At 39.2% G+C, this 7,719-nt stretch overlaps 1 pseudogene; it reads left to right on the top strand.

The window, feature by feature from the left end:
• The first annotated feature begins 5,044 nt into the window (after positions 1-5,044).
• On the top strand, positions 5,045-5,982 carry LOC130830320 (nuclear transcription factor Y subunit alpha-like; annotated as a pseudogene).
• Positions 5,983-7,719: the final 1,737 nt, after the last annotated feature.

The following is a 7,719-nucleotide window of genomic DNA, read 5'->3' as shown; positions in this document are numbered from 1 at the left end:
ATTCTCAGAATGAAATTAGGCAATTGTACTAAGAACTAAGATAAAGACAAAAACCTAATATTAAATACCAAGGCGGTGTGTCATCTGGAGAATAGAGCAAGGAGTCTGAGCAGATCAATAGTGTTGCTTATAAGTATGTTAAGGTAAAATAAGCTAAAAAGTGATAGAAGACAGGAGTACAGAGGAGCATAGTGTGACTGGAAATATGCAAATAAAAAAAGGAATAGAAATGTATAAAAGATAGAGATGAAAGGAAGGTAGGAGAGATATATAGTCCATACTACAAAAAAACTTAGCTAGAAATAGAAGTATATAAAAAGGCTAAAAATAAAAATAGAATAAAAAATAGAATAAAAAAATATGTTATAAAACTTCTAGATCCCTTAGGACTAAGATCATAATTAATAAAGGAAAAAAAAAAAAAAAAAACTAGAACTGATCCCAGAATGGACCAGTTCAATAGAATTGATACTAATAGTTCTGTTTCCTTAGAGTCTCAGCTGTAAGTATCCTTCTACTTGCCTTGGGTTTTTTGTATTATTCTGTGACCAGCAGAGCTTCCTTTATTGTTCATAAGCATTGGGTGGGGAGGGAGAGGGTACAATGGTGGCTCCTTCCCCTGAGAGTGAGTGAGCAGTGGTGCACTTTTTTTACTTTTGGATCTGGCAAAATTTCTGAAGGAGAAGGATCTTGAAGTGGCTAATCTTTTCACTTTTTCCATCCTTCGTAAGAATCATGGATCATGTCAACCACATGTGAACCCCCAGATTCTCACCTTCACTTATTTCACTACCACAGAATACTGTGAAATCTTTAACTCTTGGGGACACCCTGTGCATCTGTCTCCTCATCGTGGCGGGGAACTTTTTGGTCACTGGTCCTGGTTCAGGCGCAGATGTTGGACTGTCCATACCCATGTACTTCTTCATCAGTGTCCTCTCCTTCTTGGAATTCTGGTATGTCAATACCACAGTGCCCACGCTGCTGTATACTTTGCTCCGTGGGTGTTCATCCGTCTCATCAACTGTGTGCTTTGTCCAGGTATGACAAAGCACTCCTTGGGCATGATTGAGTGCTACTTGTTGGGTCTCACGGTGCTGGACCACTACCTTGCCATCTGTCACCCACTCTATGACCATGCATTTATGAACAGAAAGTTACAGGTATGGCTAGCAGGGGCCTCTTGGGTGGCTAGCTTCTCAGCTGTGCTTATGCCATCCAGTCACATAGTCACTCTACCCATCTGTTTGAAAGAGTCTAGAGGGATATGAAGTACAGGGTTGACAAACTTAAAATGTCCGATTTTCACAACCAACAGCAGCACATATGAGACATGCAAAGAAAAGGGAAAGTCTGATCTACACACAGAAAAAAAAAAGCAGTAACTAGATACAGTTTCTTAGAAAGCATGAATATGGAGCTTAATAGACAAATATTTAAAATTATCTATTATAAATGTGCTTAAAGAATTAAAGGAAACCATGAACAATAACTTACCATATAGAATATCAAAAAAGAGATTAAAATTATTTTTTAAAAAACCATATCAAATCTCTGGAGTTGAACAGTCCAATAACTGACATGCAAAATTCACTGAAAGACTCTCAACAGTAGATTTAAGCTGACAGATAAAAGAGTCAATAAACTCAAAGTTAAGCCAATTGAGAGCATCCAGTCTGAGGAACACAGATAAAAAAATAATAAAAATAAACATCACTCCAGAGACTCATGGGACATTATCAAGAATAACACTATGTATTCGTAATGAGAGTCTCAGAACCAGAGGAAAAAAGAGAAGGGGGAGAAAAAATACTTGGAGAAGTAAAGCCAAAAGCTTTCCAAATTTGGAGAAATACATAAATGGATACATCCAGGAAGCTAAACAAACTTCAAGCAAAATAACCTCAAAGAGATTCATATCTAGATTTATGATAATCAAACTCAAGAGCCAAAAACAGAATCTTGTAAGCAGGAAGAAAGAATCAGTTTATTACATGTAACGGATCCTCAATATGATAAAAAACATATTTCTCATCAAAAACCATGGGGGTTAGAAGACAGTTGGGTGATATACAAAGTGCTGAGAGAGAAATATTGCCAACCAAGAATTCTACCTTGTTTATACTTCAAAGTAATTCTTCAAACAAAGAAATTTATTCATAGATGAATAAAAAATGAGACAAATTTTCCCTGGAGGGCTGACCTACAAGAAATACCAAAGATTGGAGAAAAATTAAATTAATGAAATAGAGAACAGAAACACAACAGAGAAACTTGAAGAAAAACAAGTTATTCTTTGAGGGGATCAGCAAAATTGACAAATCTTTATAGTTAGACCGGCAAAGAAAAATGAAAGAAAATCTCAAATTATTAAAATCAAGAAAGGAAAAGGAAACATTACAATTGACCTAAAGAAATTAAAAAGGATTATAAGAAAATACTATGAAAATCTTTATGTCAAAAAGTTGGATGACCTAAATGAAGCGGACAAATTCCCGGAAAGACACAAACTACTGAAATGGATTCAAAAAAATTAGAAAATATAAATAGATCTAAAGCCCCACAAAATTGAATTAATAACCAAAAAACTACTCACAAAGAAAAAAAAAAAAGCTTCAGAATGTTTAATGGTGAATTCTTCCAAATGCCCAAAGAATAAATACCAAAACTTTACAAATTTTCCGAAGGGAAAAAAAAAAAGGAAATGGAGGAAATACTTTTCAACTTATTCTAGGAGGTCATTATTATGTTAATGTAAAAACCAGAAAAAGGCATAACAAGAAAACTACAAAGCAATATTTATCCTTGTGCAAACAGACACAAAATTCCTCAAATATTAGCAAGCCAAGTGCAGAATTGTATGAGGATTATACACCATGACCAAGTGAAATTTAACCCAGGAATGCAAGATTGCTTTAACATATGAAATCCATTCAGTGTAATACAGTATATTAATAAAAGATAAAACTACACAATAATCTCAATAGATGCAGGAAAAAAGCATAAAAGCAGTTTATTGTTCTCAGGTACAGTAGTTCACACAGTTCTAGACACAAATAGAGCTTACTCTAATCATAAATTTGAATTCTAGACCCCCTTCTGCTCCTCTGACAATAGTATCACAGTGGGCATTTAACTTCCCAAACATTCTTTGCTTTCTAATCAACAAGCAATCAAACTAGTCCTATCCAGTGTATTTTCAAGTTCAGATAGTATATAGTTTCATCTCTGTGAGTTACACTTGGGTCTTATTCCCATCATCCATTAATCAGGTCATCATGCTCACATTTTTCTCTACCTTCTTGATTATAAAGAATATATTTATAAGGAGCACTTCAATGTCCTTTTCTACTAATTTTCTCATCTCTGTCATTTTTTAAATCTATTTCTGTTGAATAATTTTTCTTCTGCATTGGATTGTATTTCTTCTGCATTTTTAAATATCTAGTATCTTTTACTTTGGTTCCAGAATTTGTAGATTTCATGTTTTTTTCTATTTTGTTCTGGTGTGCTGTTGTTTCATCAGTTCAATCTTTTCAAGCCTTCTTTTGAAAATTTTAAGGTACATCAGAGCAGCCTTTAGGCTAGTGCTGATTTATTACTACTACTAAAGGAAAGTCTTTCCACTCTGGCTGCTAGAAACACAGACACTTGCTACGTGAACTCTGGGAAGTGTTTGGCATTACTTTTGCAAGAGGTAATTTCTTCTAATGGGAGTGAAGATCAGTGCTCTGCCAAAGACTTAATGGAATACTTTTGCTGCTATGTGGGGCTCACTCATTGTCCTAACTCCTTTCCAGTTCTCTGCTCTGAAAATATCCCCTTTGTCTTCTTTGAACGCCAGTCTCTGTCTCCTTAACTCAGTGAAACTGCCTCATATTCCCTCTCTGCCAAACATTTTAATAACTAAACTTCTTTTTTTTTTTTTGCATTTTTATAAATTTATTTATTTTAAAAAATAACAATTGAAATGACATCAATGATCAATCACCTGTGCTCCCCCTACTGCTGAGGGGAAAAAAAATCTTCTATATAGTTGAGTCCCAAAGGAAAATCAAGACATTATTAACAGGCACCCATTAGCCAGAAAAATGCTGTTGGTCCAGTGGTATGGACACTGACATGTTCAATATACCAGTGCAATTAAAATATATACATTTACAATTATCCTGGGGGGAAAAAGCACTCAAGAAGTGAAATAACTGCATTACACCAATTACTCACTCATCCATTCACTCTTTTTGCATCTATGAAGTCATCACTACAGTCACAAGGACAAATGAATAAAAGAACTTCTAGTAACAAAAAAAATCCAAACCTCACCCCCACTTTGTGGGTTATTATGTGCTAAAATGACCACAATAAAAGGGCCATGAGCTACCTGAAATGCAATGATAAAATGACAACTGAAGCATTTCATTTCAAATAAAACCAAACTCAAACTCGTGGGAAAAAAAATCTGCAACAATATGAAGTTGGTATTACTATGTACAAACCTCCAGACACAAATAAATAGCATTTTAAAACTGTTGTTGGCTTAAGTACTAGAAATTAGGTCTGAGGAATTTGTTTCTGAACTCTGAATCTTGAAGACTCCTAAATAAACCAAAGGATATAAATTCTTCATTGTTTTCAGTATTCTATCATTAGAAGAATTTGGGGCTTACCAAATAAAGTTAACACCTGAAATTCACATAAAGGGCCAGAAGTTTCTAGTGAGCCTATGGGTCAGCCCCTCCTGATATCTGGAAGCCAGGACAGATTACTAGATTCACAAAGGACTAGGGAGATACTGTACTTCCTGCTTTCTTTGCATAGCTCTGCACCTCTGTTTTGTACCATTGCAATGATTTCCCTTTTGCGAGGCAGTGGCAGTGGCTGCGGCAGCGGCAGCTGGAGCCTCTGATTGGGTTTCGGGGTCCGGTACTGGAGCCAATCAGCACGGGCAGCGAACCCGGGGAGCAAGGCACGGAGTGCATCTTGAAGTCTTCTAGGATCTGCAGAGTGAAACTCAGTGTGGACAGAACTCTAACTTGGAGGGACCATGGAAAAGTATACAGCAAACAGCAATAGTTCAACAGAGCAGATTGTTGTACAGGCTGGACAGATTCAGCAGCAGGTCCAGGGGCAGCCATTAATGGTACAGGTCAGTGAGGCCAGTTAATCACATCAACTGGCCAACCCATCATGGTCCAGGCTGTTCCTGGTGGACAAGGTCAGACCATCATGCAAGCACCTGTATCTGGGACACAGAATTTGCAGCAGATACAGTTGGTCCCACCAGGATAGATCCAGATCCAGGGTGGGCAGGCTGTGCAGGTGCAGGGCCAGCAGGGCCTGACCCAGCAAATCATCATCCAGCAGCCCCAGACAGCTGTCACTGCTGGCCAGACGCAGACACAGCAGCAGATTGCTGTCCAGGGGCAGCAAGTGGCACAAACTGCCGAAGGGCAGACCATCGTCTATTAGCCAGTTAATGCAGATGGCACCATTCTCCAGCAAGGCATGATCACCATCCCTGCAGCCAGTTTGGCAGGAGCACAGATTGTTCAGACCGGAGCCAACACCAACACAACCAGCACTGGGCAAGGCACTGTCACTGTGACACTACCAGTGGCGGGCAATGTGGTCAGTTCAGGAGGGATGGTCATGATGGTACCTGGTGCTGGCTCTGTGCCTGCTATCCAAAGAATCCCTCTCCCTGGGGCAGAGATGCTTGAAGAAGAGCCTCTCTATGTGAATGCCAAACAGTACCACCGTATACTTAAGAGAAGGCAAGCCCGGGCTAAATTAGAGGCAGAAGGGAAAATTCAAAAGGAAAGAAGGAAATACCTGCATGAGTCCCGACACCGTCATGCCATGGCACGAAAGCGTGGTGAAGGTGGATGATTTTTCTCTCCAAAGGAAAAAGATAATCCCCATATGCAGGATCCAAATCAAGCAGATGAAGAGGCTATGACGCAGATCATCCGAGTGTCCTAACCCCAGACCATGTGATGGAGCGGATCAAGGTCATGTTCCTCACACTGTTTCCCGCCGTTCCAAGGAAATCGATCAGCTCTTCCAATGGGACACTGATGATCACATTCTGCCCTTTTCTACAGGACAGAAACCACTTAGTTTTTAATAAGTGGCTCAGTATTATAATTACAAGGATGTCTGGCAAATTGAAGTTGCAAACCTTTGTCTCACCCTTTCAGTCAGGACTTAATTCAGACTGTTGGTGACATTGACTTTTCATGGATTGGGATGATGCAGGGGACCCATGCCAGCCCAGTAGTACCACACCTAGCACTTAATGTTGACTGGTGATGCCAGCCAGCCATCTCAGCAGAGGAGAACGACCTCTCAACCTGAACTGCAGTTAGGGAAGCCACAGCCCACTTCTTCCCGTGGATTCTGAACAGCATCCATCCCTCTGATGGGGGATCTCAGGCTGACTAATGGACACTTTGTATTCAGAGATGGTTTCCATGCCAGGAAGCTCCATCTCGTGATATGGAAACAATAATTCTCTGAAACACATTCATCTAATCTGTGGTAATAATAAGAATCTCTTCTACCTAGATGATAGGTTGGTATTTTTGGATTCCAGCCAAGAGAAAGCTAACTCTGGGGATAGAATGAGAAAAGACTCAAGCACTAAAACTATAAATTGTTGAATCTCTTAGCTTTGACAAGTTGTGATCTGCTTGTCTCTCTGTTGACAGGTCATATGGACCATAGTTCTTGCTGTGGTTACTTTTAAGACAATTTAGAGGGTACTGGACCTTGACACTGCCTTTCCTAAGTAGAGAACAAAATTATACAACTTCTGTGCTGAAGTGCTGAGGACATTTGTAGTAACTCCTTAACAGCAAAACTAGAGATTTCAATCATAGGCTTTGTGACAGCATTTGGGGAATAGGAAGGTTCATGTATGTTTCAGTCTAGAAGGACAAAGAGTAGTATATATACCCTCGTGTTGTCATGTAGCATGATTCGCCAGTGGATGGATGCCTGGAATGGATCATTAAGATGAAGAGAATAATTTACATTTATACTATCACCTTTTAACAAGCACGGAAAGGGAAAAATCTGAGATTTAGTCCTTGACGATTTCTGGAAAGCACTGTTCAATCAAGTTGTCCTGGACATATTCCAGGTTACCTGCTAGAGCTTGAGGTGGATGTTGGCTTCACTCCTGCACTTTGTGCTGGCCCTGGAGAGCGAACATTCTCATTCTTCCCACGGCAGCTGATTCTTTGGTGCCAGTTTCCATTTGTTTCCCCTTTTCTCCATAGGCTTTGTGCGGAAAGGTTTTCACATTGCATCCACATTCTGGGGATAAACTGTGGACTGGAAATAGAGATTCCTGCGGGGTCAGGGACCGGGCCACAGCTTCCAGAATGGGTTGTGCCTTAGTGATCTTTCTTTTGTAGATGTGGAACCCTGGGAGGACTAAAATGATATTTCAGTGGAGTTGCTGTTTTCTTGGAAACAAAGAAGGAAAACATAATTCTTTTGAAGAACATTTGGGATTGAGTTAAATACCAAGAGTAGAGATTGGCTCTTTCTTTGACTTCACTGTAGCCATATTAAGAGGGAAAATAATTTAAACCCTCTAAAGAATAACTAAACTTCTAACATTTAGTACTTAAAATATTTAAAAATATTTTTTTATCTCACTCCATCATGGTCACAGAACATCCTTGGGGCTCTTGCCACATCCATAACCAA

The sequence above is a fragment of the Hippopotamus amphibius genome, chromosome 1 (assembly GCF_030028045.1).
Source record: "Hippopotamus amphibius kiboko isolate mHipAmp2 chromosome 1, mHipAmp2.hap2, whole genome shotgun sequence".
NCBI classification, from domain to species: domain Eukaryota; kingdom Metazoa; phylum Chordata; class Mammalia; order Artiodactyla; family Hippopotamidae; genus Hippopotamus; species Hippopotamus amphibius.
Note: the sequence above shows the minus strand (reverse complement) of the source record. Positions and strands in the feature narration are given on the sequence as shown.